Below are 12,825 nucleotides of genomic sequence, written 5' to 3'. Positions count from 1 at the left end.
AAAACAAAGCTCCTAACATTGTTTTCTGTATGTTTGTGTAGTTGAATATCATTTTAAAGTGTGTTACTTTTCTTTATGTTGCATTTGTTTAACTCTGTGAAGCTGTGTTACTGTGCCTGTGTAAAACACCTGGTGGTCTAATAAAGAACTAAGCAATAGCAAGACAAGAGAAAGGATAGGCGGGGATGTCAGGCAGAGAGAATAAATAGAAGGAGAAATCTGAGAGAAAAAGAAGTAGCCAGAGAAGGAGGAGGTCTCCAGGGGCCAGCCACCCAGCTACACAGCAAGTCACAGAGTAAGTAAGATTTACAGAAGTAAGAGAATGGGAAAAGCCCAGAGGCAAAGGGTAGACGGGATAAGTTGAGGAAAGCCAGCTAGAAACTATTTGAGAGCTGGGTGGCGGGTGTCCCCCTCAAAAAGAGTAAAATACCAACAACATGTTTGTTTACTGGGGACTAAATATAGAGTCTAACATAGTGGGTAAACACCCTACTACTGAGCTACATCTCAGCTCACACTGCGTGTGTAGGCTGGAGAGTATGCCAATTACTAATTCTCAACCCCTAAAATTTTTTTACTAGCATATATTATATGTAATAGGTTTTATTAAATTTTTATACACATGCTTGATATATTTTGACCATTTTAAGCACCCATAACCCTGTCTTGTCTGTCCCCACACCCCAGCGGCCCCTCCCTTTTCTGAACCAGCCCCATTCCACAGATTGACAGCATTTGGAAGCTGTTCTAGAGAGAGCAAAGACCTCACTATTGGCTTGATGAGAAGATCAGGTGGAGGACAGGAGCCAGCTCTCCTGATGCATTTACACAGTTTCTATGCTCAAACCCTAGGATCATAGGCCACTAACAATGTCACGTCCTGTGATACTGTTGCAAATTTGACTGTATTTTAAGGGGGTGAGATTCATGATAAAATTGCTTTTGGATTCTGGCCCCCACAGGCACCAGGACCATGAAGACAAAATACCCATACACATAAGATTAAAAAAAAGAAATTCCTTTGGAAATAGCTGCATAGTCCGGTTGGTCAGTTGACACACCCATCACATGGGATGGGTACATGTTACAGTTGGAACGTGTCCTCAAGCCACCTTCCTTTTTCATGTGTGTGTGTGTGTGTGTGTGTGTGTGTGTGTGTGTGTGTGTGTGTGTCTCGATGCCCTCCAAGGTCGGAAGGGTATTGGGTCTGCAGGAGCTGTACTTGTAAAATAACCTAATGTGGGTGCTGGGAACTGACCTTGGATCCTCTTTCTGTAAGAGCAGCAAGCACTCTCAGCCATCACCATCTCCGCAGCTCCACATCTTGTTTTGTTTGAAACAGTATTTCTCACTGGATCTGGAGCTCACTGATTCAGCTAGACTGACCAACAAGCCAAGCCCCAGTAACCCTCCTGTCCCCACCTCCCCAGTGCCAGGATTATAGGTGCATACAGCTGTGCCTAGGTTTTGTGTAGTGTGTGTGTGTGTGTGTGTGTGTGAGTGTGTGTGTGTGTGTGTGTGTGTGTGTGTGTGTGTGTAGGTGTGGTCATTCCCATGTGTGGGTTTTTTTTTTTTTTTTTTTAATTTGTTTTAGATTTATTTGTTTATTATGTATACAGTGCTCTGCCTGCATGTATGCCTGCAGGCCAGAAGAGGGCGCCAGATCTCATTATAGATGGTTGTGAGCCACCACGTGATTGCTGGGAATTGAACTCAGGACTTCTGGAAGAACAGCCAGTGCTCTTAACCACTAAGCCAACACCCACCTCCCCACCCCCCCCACCCCTGTGTGCAGGTTTTTATGGAGGTGTGTGGTGTTTTCTTCAGTTGCTCTCCATCTTAATTATTTTGAGATAGGCTGTTACTATGTGGCAGCCCTGGCTGGCCTGGATCTCTATAGATTTGTACACCAAGATGGCCTCAAACTCAAGAGATCACTTGCCTCTTCCTGCTAGGATTAAAGGCATGTGCCTTCACACTAACCACCTTGTTTTTGATGCGGACTCACTGAACCTGGAGCTCACCAATTTAGCTAGACTGTCTGGTTAGCAAGCTCTAGTAATCTGCCTATCTCCCGCTCCCCAGGGCTGGCATTATAGGCACATGTGGCCATGCCCAGCTTTTGCCCAGGTGCTAAGGATCTGAACTCAGGTCCTCATACTTGTGTGGAAAGCATTTTACTGACTGAGCATTTTTTCAGCCTGTGTCTGAAGAAATCCAAACTGGGACTCTCCTTTTTGTACAGCAAGCACTTTACCAACAGACCTGGGTCCCCAGCCCCCTCTGACATTGTGGCAGAGTCTTGCTAAGTTGTTTGGGCCAGTCTTGAACTCTTGGTAGCCTATGAAGTCCTTGAAGCTGTTAATCTCCTGCCTCAGCCTCCAGATTAGTTAGAATTACAGGCTTGGACCAGCAGACATGGCTCATTCTTTTCAAGGCAGGGTTGTAGCCTTGAATTTACAATCGTGCCTTAGCCTCCTAAGGGTTAGCATCATAGGTGTGCACCACCGGGCTGGAGAGATGGCTCAGCGTCTAAGAGCACTTGACCACTCTACCAGAGTTCAATTCCCAGTGACCACATGGTGGCTCATAACCATCTGTAATGGGATCAGATGCCCTCTTCTGGTGTGTGTGAAGACAGAGCACTCTTGAACATAAAATACATGAATAAATAAATCTTAAACAGAAAAAAAAAAAAAAACCCTGCAGATAGGTATGCACTACCATGCCCAGTTTATACTGCACTGAGGACTGACAGAGCTTTGAGTACGCTGGTGAACAGTCTACCAACTAGCCACATCCCCAGCTTAACAGCGGCTTTACATTTTTTTCTTTTTAAATTATGCATGTGGTAGTTTCAATGAGAGGTTGCATGTTGAGTGCTTGGTCCCCGATGGGTAGCTCTGTTTCGGGGAGGCTAAGGAGGTGTGGCATTGCTGGAGGACGTAGTCACTGGAGGGTGAGGTTTAAGAGCTTCCGGATTTGCACGTTTTGAATTTGCCTCCTCTGCTTCCTACTTGCAGTTTGAGAATGTGAGCGCTCAGCTGTTCCTGCCTCCAGCCATGCCTGGTCCTGGCTGACAGGCTTCCCCGTTGTGATGGTGATGGGCTCATCCCTCTGGAACCCTAAACCCTAAATAAATCCTTCTGTGAGCTGCCTTGGTCGTGATGTTTTATCACGCCAACAGACAAGTACAATACGTATTGCGTGTTGTTGGGAGGCATGCCAGGCGTCAGAGGAGACCAGAAGCCACCGCTCCCCTGCAGCTAGAGTTACAGGTAGTTGTGAGCTGCCAGATGTGTGTATGTGGGTGCTGGGAACCAAACTCTGGTCCTCTGCAAGAGCAGCCAGTGTTCTTAACTGCGGAGTCATCTCTCCACACCTGCATCACATCGGTGGCTTTTTAAAAGAGGGAGACCCGAGCTGACATGTTTCCCCTACCTCTTTATGAGATGCACCTGCCCCTTACCTGACAGGTGTGGCCTATCCATTATTGGACTTCCCAACTTCCTTAACTGTGTGAAATAAAATTCCTTTTTTTCTTTTGTTTTTTTGTTTTTTGAGACAGGGTTTCTCTGTGTAGCTTTGTACCTTTCCTGGAACTCGCTTTGGAGACCAGGCTAGCCTTGAACTCACAGAGATCCGCCTGCCTCTGCCTCCCGAGTGCTGGGATTAAAGGCATGTGCCACCACTGCCCGTAAAATTCCATTTTTTAAAAATGAATTATTTAATCTATTCTGGGCCTGGTGTCACAAGCCTGCGGCAGGAGGATGTCAAATTCAAGGCTAGCCTGAGCTACCTAGAGTCTTGTCTCAAACATTGAAAAGAGGGCTGGGAACAGAGCTCAGCTGTGGAGTGCTTGCCTGGTGTATTAGGTCCTGGTTCAATCCCCGGGACCACCATGGAAAGAAACCCCTAATTGGTGGCTGTCCATCACAGCTGCACAGGATGGACTGACAGGGTGGGTGTGCAGGGATTGCACTCGGGGGTGTGTACATGCTAGGAAAGTACACAGCCATTCGGTGGTCTGGTTCTTAATGTAATTATGGCAAGAGTATTGTTCAGAGAAGCCACTGCCTCTTGAAAGCCAGTATAACTGCTTGTGGCGCTCCTCTTAGTGTTCCCCCTTCCCCCTGCTAATTGCCTTGCGCTTCCCAGGCAAGCAGCCCCACCGCCTGCTGAGGGCACTCACCCCTTCCTGTACTAATTACCAGTCTCCGTGCACTTCCCACTCAGGTGCGAATGGCTGGAGTGCATCCGAGAGAGCACGCTGTGGGTGAGGTGGGTCTCTCAACCTTTGCCATTTAGGATGCTCTTCTGTGATTATCTCTTGGCAACCCCGGCAGCCAAAAATACATCACCGAGGTGATATACAAGCGTCTGCGGGCTGCTCTGCCCTGGGACGATCTCTGCTCTTTCTTCCCTCAGCAAAGCCCTGTCTGCTGGCTGCTCACCCATCACTGTCTCCGCACGCCACCTGGACACCTGCTGCCCAGGAGGCTTTCCTTGTCAGTGAGACTATCTGTTTACCCTCTACCTGGATGTGGCTGGAGTCTCGATGGATGCAGGAAGCATCTCTGTGTGTTGGGTTATCAGGCCCAAAGGAAACCCCACTTCCCCAGATCCGGAAAGGCAGAAGGGACAAATGTCCACCTGTGGTGCCTATTAGCATACCAAAGAGCATGCCATCCTCCCAGATCCCTCTGTACCTGGCTCTCCTCACCTCCTCCAACCCTAAGTTTTTCCAGCTCACAGGCTTCCCTTTCCCCAGCAGTTCAGTTCTCCTTATAACCTTGATATTTCGGCTATGTACTCTCCATCTGTCTGTCTGTCTGTCTGTTGTCTCTCTCTGCTTTCCCCAGCTCTCCCTCTCTCTATGTTCCTCTCTCTACTCTGCTCCGGCTTCTCTCATGGTCAGGTCCTCTGCTGGCCATGTTCAGTCTACCACTACTTTCTCTGCTCTGGACTCTTCCAGGTCTGTAGTTGGCATTTTCTTTGGGCTGCCAACCAGCTCCCCAATAAAGACTTATTATTAATTATGAATGTTCCAACCAGTTCCCCAATAAACACTTATTATTAATTATGAATGTTCGGCCTTAGCTTAGGCTTACCCCACTAGCTCTTTTAATTTAACCTGTTTCTATTCATCTGCATTTTGTCTTCGGTCTTTTTACCTTTCGTTCGTTTTGTGTGTCCTACTTTCCTACTTCCTCCATGTCTGGCTGGCTGTCTCTTTTTCTTTCTTCCCTGGCCTAAATTCCTCCTCCTTACTTTCCCTGCCTGGAAGTCCCACCTATATGTTCTCCTGGCTATTAGTCATTCAGTTCAGCTTATGCAACACATCTTTGCATAGTTAAACACAGGTGCCTCTCTCTGTTCTCACTCTCGTGTCTACAATATAAAACTTCCACTTAACATGCCATGGAGCACTTAACATGTCATGTCAGTTTATACAGTGTGGACTCACAGGGTGCCCAGCGCCTCTCCAGAACTGGAAAATGGTAAGCTACAGTCCCAGGAGTCCTTATCTTCAGCATTAGGCCACAAGTCCTTCCCATGATGTCATATTCCTTTGAAGCAGATGTTCTGGGATGGCTTGATAAAAGTAACTTGAAAGTTCAGCATGGAACAGGACATGGAGGTGGGGAGGGTTACCCTGACTCCAAGCTCAGAAAATTTGCAGGGGAGGCCTGTCAGATGGATGCTGCTGAGCCTGATGACCCATGTTCCATTCCTGGTACGCACATGGCAGAAGGAAAGAACATGTTCCTGAAAACTGTCCTCTGACCACATACATGCCATCACATAAGTACACCCATACATGTAGACACACACAGAGACACACAGTGAAACAAACATATACACTAAATGTTCTTAAAAAAATTACACTGGGTTTGAGTTGTACACATCCCACTAGGGAATTGTACTGGCTGGTTGTGTGTCGTCAACTTAACACAAGCTAGAGTCATCATAGGAAGGAGCCTCAGCTGAGGAAATGCCTCCGTGAGATCCAGCTGTAAGACATTTTCTCATTTAGTGATCAATGGGGGAGAGCCCAGCCCATTGTGGGTGATGTCATCCCTGAGCTGCTGGTCCTGGGTTCTAGAGGAAGGTGGGCTGAACAAGCCACGGGAAGCAAGCCAATAAGTAGCTCTCCTCTACCGCCTCTGTATCAGCTCCTGTCTCCAGCTTCCTGCCCTGCTTGAGTGCCTGCCCTGACTTCCTTCAGTGATGAACAGTGATGTGGAAGTGTGAGCCACATAAACCCTTTCCTCCCCAGCTTGCTTTGGTCATGGTGTTTCATCGCAGCAATAGGAACCTTGACTAAGACAGGAATGAAAAATCTTTGTCTTCATAGATATATTTTTTCTTTCAGTGGCTACTAATGTGTACCAAGGTGTGCTGTACTGTCTACTTTTGTTTGTTGTGAGTACATCCTTTACAGAAGCTACATAAGGAAGTATTTATTTTGGCTCATGGCTGAGGTGGTCCTGTCCAGTATGGCAGGGAAGCCATGGTAGCAGGAATATAAAGCATCTGGTCCCATTGCCTCTGCAGTCAAGACACACAGAGAGATGAATGCTGGCACTCAGCTTGCCTTCTCACTCCAGGCTCTTAACCCGGTCCAGACACTCCTTCACAAACACAACCAGAGGTGTGTCACAAATGGCATCCATGTTGTTTTGACTCTTGCATGTCTGGTCAACAGCAGCCGGATAGCAGGTGGCTCAGGCTGGGATGAAGAGGGCCTCAGACGGCCCAGTGGGGCTTTCTCTCTGATCTCCATAGTCACTCCTGGCCTGCCTCTCTAATGTGAGTCCTTTGGGGGCAGTTTTAAACAAGCCGTGTCTCTGCTGTAGGTTCACTCTACTCCACGAGGATTTAGACACCGCTTGTCACATCTGCAGCCCCACGGGGCTGTCAGGAAGATGCTGATGAGGACTGTGGAGGCTGAGAGCTCTCTGGAGGGAACGCATCTGACAGGAAGGAAATGTCAGAGCAGGCACCCTTCATCAGCTTGAGGGCTCCTGTTTACATTCCAGACTCTGCAATCAGCCTCTCACTAGAACAGTGAGGAGCCTGTGCCCTCGCTGCTGCTCAGTGCTTCCCATGCCTGAGGGCACACACCTGACGGGATTTTATAACCGGGAGGAGTTTAGGTTGCTGGAATGAGTAACTTGACCCAAAGAGCCCCAGCTGCAGTTGGCCAACCTAGCCCTCTTGAAGAGTAGCCCTGGATTTGGGATGGCCTTCACGGAATGTGATCAGAATGCCTGTACCCAAATCTCTGCAAAGGGTGGATGCAAGGAGAAGGGAGAAAAAAAGTGTGTCATCCTTAAACTTCAGCAGAGAGCTGGCATGTCTTAGCACCTAAAGGTGAGGGGACCAGCTGTAGTCACTACTGTAGGAAGTCACAGAGGTAGCCTAAAGGGCTTTCACAGACTGCCAGGGCAGCATGGAGAGAAATGACACCACTCTGAGGTCACTGGGGTAGTGCCCCTGGTACAGGATGCCACCGTGAAGATGAGGCCAGATGCCTGCTTTGTACCAGGGAAATCGTCAAGCTGGTGGGTCCTGTAGCAAGACAGACAGGCTGGAGACAGGGAGGGGAGAGTGCAGTTCCTGGGGCTTCTCTTTTTAATTTTTATTTTTCACATATATGTATGATTTTCCTGAATGTATGTATGTCTGTGTACCATGTGCATGCCTGGTGCTCTCAGAGACCAGAAAAAGGTATTGGATCCCCTGGAACTGGAATTAAAATTTGTAAGCCACCAGCAGCAAATACTGTTAACCACTGAGGAATCTCTCTAATCCCACTGTGAGTCTTTTTTTTTTTTTTTAAAGATTTATTTATTATGTGTACAGTATTCTGCCTGCATGTGTACCTGCAAGCTATAAGAGGGCACCAGATCTCATTACAAGTGGTTGTGAGCCACCATGTGGTTGCTGGGAATTGAACTCAGGACCTCTGGAAGAACAGGTGGTGCTCTTAACCTCTGAGCCATCTCTCCAGCCCTCCCACTGGTGCCAATAGTGAGAAGCCCCACAGTGCAGAGGATTGACATTGAGACTCTATAAAGGCTGAGGCTGGGGGCAGTGATGGCTTTGCCACCTCAGATTCAAGATGTGGGGCATTAGCTCCTCCAGTGTGGAGACCTGCTAGTCATTGGCACTGGCTGCCAGGTACCTGCAGGGTGAGAACCTGTCACCATAAGAAATGCTCTATGAGGTTCTATCTGCATAATCCACCTCCCGTATCAATTATTCTTACATCTCCATGCTTATTAGGATTGGGCTATCAAATTCCTCAATAGTTACTTCACTTGGTCTTGAGTTTCTGCCCTCCTTCCATGGCCCCATCCCCCAGTGCCACAACATGGGGTTTCATCACAGAATATTTTGTGGAACATTCAGAAACAGTAGATGCCATGATGCCTCCTCAAATAGCAAAATGTTTTATCATCATTGAACATTTTGTTTTTTAACTCAGGTGGTTAGACTGTCATTTCACATGTTGGGAAGTGTAGGGTAAAAGGGCCAGCCAAAGAAACCCACCCTGGCCCTGAAACCAGAGCCAGCCAAAGAAACCCACCCTGGCCCTGAAACCAGAGCCAGCCAAAGAAACCCACCCTGGGCCCTGAACCCAGAGCCAGACAAAGAAACCCACCCTGACCCTGAACCCAGAGCCAGGCAAAGAAACCCACCCTGACCCTGAAACCAGAGCCAGACAAAGAAACACACCTTGGCCCTGAAACCAGAGCCAAATCTGCCCCTGACCAACTGAACATGAATCCTGGAGCAAGAAAATCAACCAATCCCTGAACAGAAAACCCAGAGCATGAAATCTAGCCAATTTGAGCTTGCCCAAGCTCAAGGGGATTGAAATCTGACCAATTCCCTCCCTGAAAATCTTCTCCCTGCAAAAACTTCACCACCACTCAGCCTTTTTCCTTTTTTTCTTCTTCTTCTTCTTTTTTTTTAGACAGGGTTTCACTAAGCAGACTAGGCTGGCCTAGAACTTACTATGCAGACCAGGCTCGGCTCCAACTCATAGCGAACTACCTGCCTCTGCCTCTGAGTGTGGGGACTAAAGGTGTGACCCACCACACCCAGGGCATCAGCAGTTTCGGAAGATGAAAAAACCTGCCATTTCTCTCATGTGACCTGGAAATATTTCATTGCATGTTTAGCGGGACAGTGAAATCCTGGCTCTCAGGAAAAATGGCCTCTCATCAAATGTTTGGGTTGATTTTTGTCCCTAGGAGCTGATTGAGCTCCTCCAACATCTTGATGATATACCTCCATTTTTCTTCTAGGTGAAAGAGCCTAGAGTTATGCTCATGTCATCCATGTTTCCTTCAGAGACATATCATTAGGATCAAGAGGCAGGATTTCCTTTTAATTAGTTTGAACAAAATTTTGCTGAGTGTGGCCTCCAAGCAGCTGTTTCTAGGCATGGCTTCTTAAGATATCGAGCCCCTTACTCTTCTCTCAATTAAGGAAATTTACACGCACAGATGGCTTGTTTCTTAATAGATAACTTAAAAATTTTACTGAACATTTTCAAACCTAGATAAATAAAAAAGAATAGCTTGATGAACAGCTATCTCTGTCACCCAGCTTCGATAATTCTCACATTTGATAACCTAGTTCTGAATGGCATTCTGGGATTGTTCCTCCTTGAAGCCTGAGGCAGGAATACATTCATCTCCTGTCTGCTGGGTTTCCTTGATGCAAAGGCTTTCTGCGTCAGTCTCCCTGATTCCTGTTATCCATGTCTTCTGGTTAGCCATGCTTATTTATAGACGGGCCCTTGAGTTTCACAGTGCACTTTTATTTGTTGTCTGAGCCGGCTCCTATACCCCAGAGCCTCACGTAGCTTCCAGCCATTGCTGCATCTTCAATTAGTTATTATGCCCACCCCCCTTAGCATTTTCTATTTCCCACAAAGCCCTCCAGGCTCTTCCATTTTGAAGACATTAATTCAGTTCTGACCTTAACAGGGAAAGTAGTTTGAAGCTGGGCTCCACAACGGGTAGGGTCCACGTTTTTTCAGGCTGGGTCTGAGTAGCACTGGCCATGAAGAGGGCCTGAGGACCCAGGCCATCTGCAGTTCTGAATCCCCGCTCTGCTAGACACACAGAAAGCAAGAGGCTTGGACAAGTTGGCAGTGGGTGTGGACATCTTTTTTGGAATGCCCCTCTTTGCCCTCTCCTGCCTGGTGTTGACCCCAACTGGCTGCACATGGCCCCTCTCCAGTTCTACAGAGAGATCCACAGGTACTTTTTTTTTTTTTTTTTTTTTAAACTTTAGCTAGGCTGCCTGGAATTTTTCAGAAGACTGGATGCTGGATGTTACATAAAGAACCCTTCCTCTGAGTTACAAGTAAGCTGTCAAGACAGTTGCTGGTGGCCGTCCCGTGGTTTGCATCTGTCCCCAAAGCTCATATGTGGGAAGTTCATGCTGGTCCTCAGCATGGAGGTAGTGGGACCTTTAACAGGCAGTAAGGCCACCAGAGGCATTGTCCTCAGAACTCACGTAGTTCTCTCTGGACCCCACATACTTCCTATGAGAGTAAATGATAGAAGACCTTGGCTCCAGCACATCTCTGGCTTCCTGGCTTCCCATATAGTCTCTCCCTCAAACGTGTTCCCACCATGGTGCTGTCTGCTGTGAAGTGATGTAGCTGATGTTCCTTACCAGAGGCCAAGCAGATGAGGCTAGTTAATCCTGGACCCTCAACCCACCCACCTGGGACCTAAACAAATCCTTTTCCTCATAAAGAACAGAGCCTCGGGTTTTGTGTTATAGTAACGGGAAATGAGTTAATACGTTTAATTAAAAAACAAATGTATAATTGAATCAGTAAATTAAATAAGCCACCACACAGATAAAGGGGTTGAGGGATGGAGAGAGACGGGGAGGTCGGGGGAGAAAGAGAGGGAGACAGCACAACACGCAAGGAGGGAAGGAGAGAGAAGGGAAGGGAAGAGAGATGGAGACAGACCTGTTGACATCCCATGAGCGGCGTCTGGCCACGGCGAAAGCCACTGTAATCCTCCTCAGCTGTGTGAACTGAAAAGACTTGGAGCCCTGCCATCTGCATCCTAAAGTATCCAAACAACAAGGACAAGAAATAGAGCCCTCAAACTGTGGTGAGGATTGGGGTGATGGCACATAGCAGAAGTAATGTGATAATGGAGCCCACTGGAGGCTCAGCGGTCTGTTCCTGAGGTGAGGCAAACCACATGACCAGCTTCCCAGCAGTCACTGTGTTCTTCTCACAGGTTAACAAAGATAATAAATAAACCATTCCTTAAAACTGCCCTTGCTGAAGCAGGAAAATGTCACTGACCCTGTTGAATCACAACCAGAAGACGTGACCTCAACTCTGTACGGGAAGCACGGCAGCCGCACATCTGCCCATCTGAAGGGCAGATCTTGGCTCCCCCCGCAGCTCCAGGTTCCTCTCCTCCGTTCAGCCCACTGGGTGAAACTGCAGGACTCATCCCCATCCCGGTGGGCACCGTGCTCAGGAACTTGTGCAAAAATGCTGGTCGTCTGGCCACATTTCCTGCTAATCACTGTGTGAGGTCTCTGTGGGTTACATCCATTCCCTCGCTAGGCAGGGCTAACCTGTTAGCTGGCAAACAAGGTAAAACGTGAAGACTATGCATCCCCAGCCCCCAGGTCAGCAGAGGTAGGCACATGGTGATCAGATAAAAATTATTAATAGCACACAGCAGGACCCACAAGTCAAACAGAGCCAGATGCAGCCTGTTGCCTCTTTCGAATGACCTGTGAGCTAAGGATTTTGTTATTTTTGAGTCCTGTGATGTAGTCAGGCTGGCCTAATTGACCATCTTTCTGCCTTGGCATCTCTTGGTGCTGGGATTATAGGCATGCATGACTTTCCAGTTTAAGAATGTTTTGTGGATCTGGAGAGTGGTTAAGGGCAGAGGATCCCAGTTTGGCTGCCAGAACCCACATGGTGGCTCAAACCGTTTGTAATTCCAGTTCCAGGAGATCTAATATCTTTTTCTGGCCTCCTCAGGCACTAAAGGCCTGTGCAGCATATCCATACATACAAGCAAACATTCATACACATAAAAAACAAAAGACAAAAAAATAAATCTTTAAGAATGCTTTTATGCCGGGCGGTGGTGGCACACACCTTTAATCCCAGCACTCGGGAGGCAGAGCCAGACGGATCTCTGTGAGTTCGAGTCCAGCCTGGGCTACAGAGTGAGTTCCAGGAAAGGTGCAAAGCTACACAGAGAAATCCTGTCTCGAAAAACCAAAAAAAAAAAAAAAAAAAAAAAAAAAAAAAAAAGAATGCTTTTATGTTTTGTTCATTTTTATGTAGTGCTGGCTACACTCCCAGCCAGTTTTTGTTATTGCTATTGTTATTTGAGACAGGACCTTTCTTATCAGCCCAGCCTGGTCTTGAATTCTCAATCCTCCTGCTTCAACTTCTCAAATCCTAGAAATACACGAGTGTCCCCCTATGCTCAAACCTAACAATAGCCTTTATTCTGGGGATTTAGCTCAGTGGTAGAGTGCTTGCCTAGCAAGCACAAGGCCCTGGGTTCAGTCCTCAGCTCCGGAGGGGGGGGGCAGACTTATTTAAAAAGAAAAGGGGTGGGGTGGGGATTTAGCTCAGTGGTAGAGCGCTTGCAAGCGCAAGGCCCTGGGTTCGGTCCTCAGCTCTGGGAAGAAAAAAAAAAGAATAGCCTTTATATTTAGCAATGACTGCCATAGGGTTGGGTATGATGATACACACCTTTAATCCCAGCACTTTAGACGCAGATACAGGTGGAA

The sequence above is a fragment of the Peromyscus californicus genome, unplaced genomic scaffold, assembly GCF_007827085.1.
Source record: "Peromyscus californicus insignis strain IS unplaced genomic scaffold, ASM782708v3 Scaffold_1__1_contigs__length_55948999, whole genome shotgun sequence".
Taxonomy (NCBI): Eukaryota; Metazoa; Chordata; class Mammalia; order Rodentia; family Cricetidae; genus Peromyscus; species Peromyscus californicus.
The sequence above is the reverse complement of the archived record's forward strand: the minus strand, read 5'-3'. Positions refer to the sequence as shown.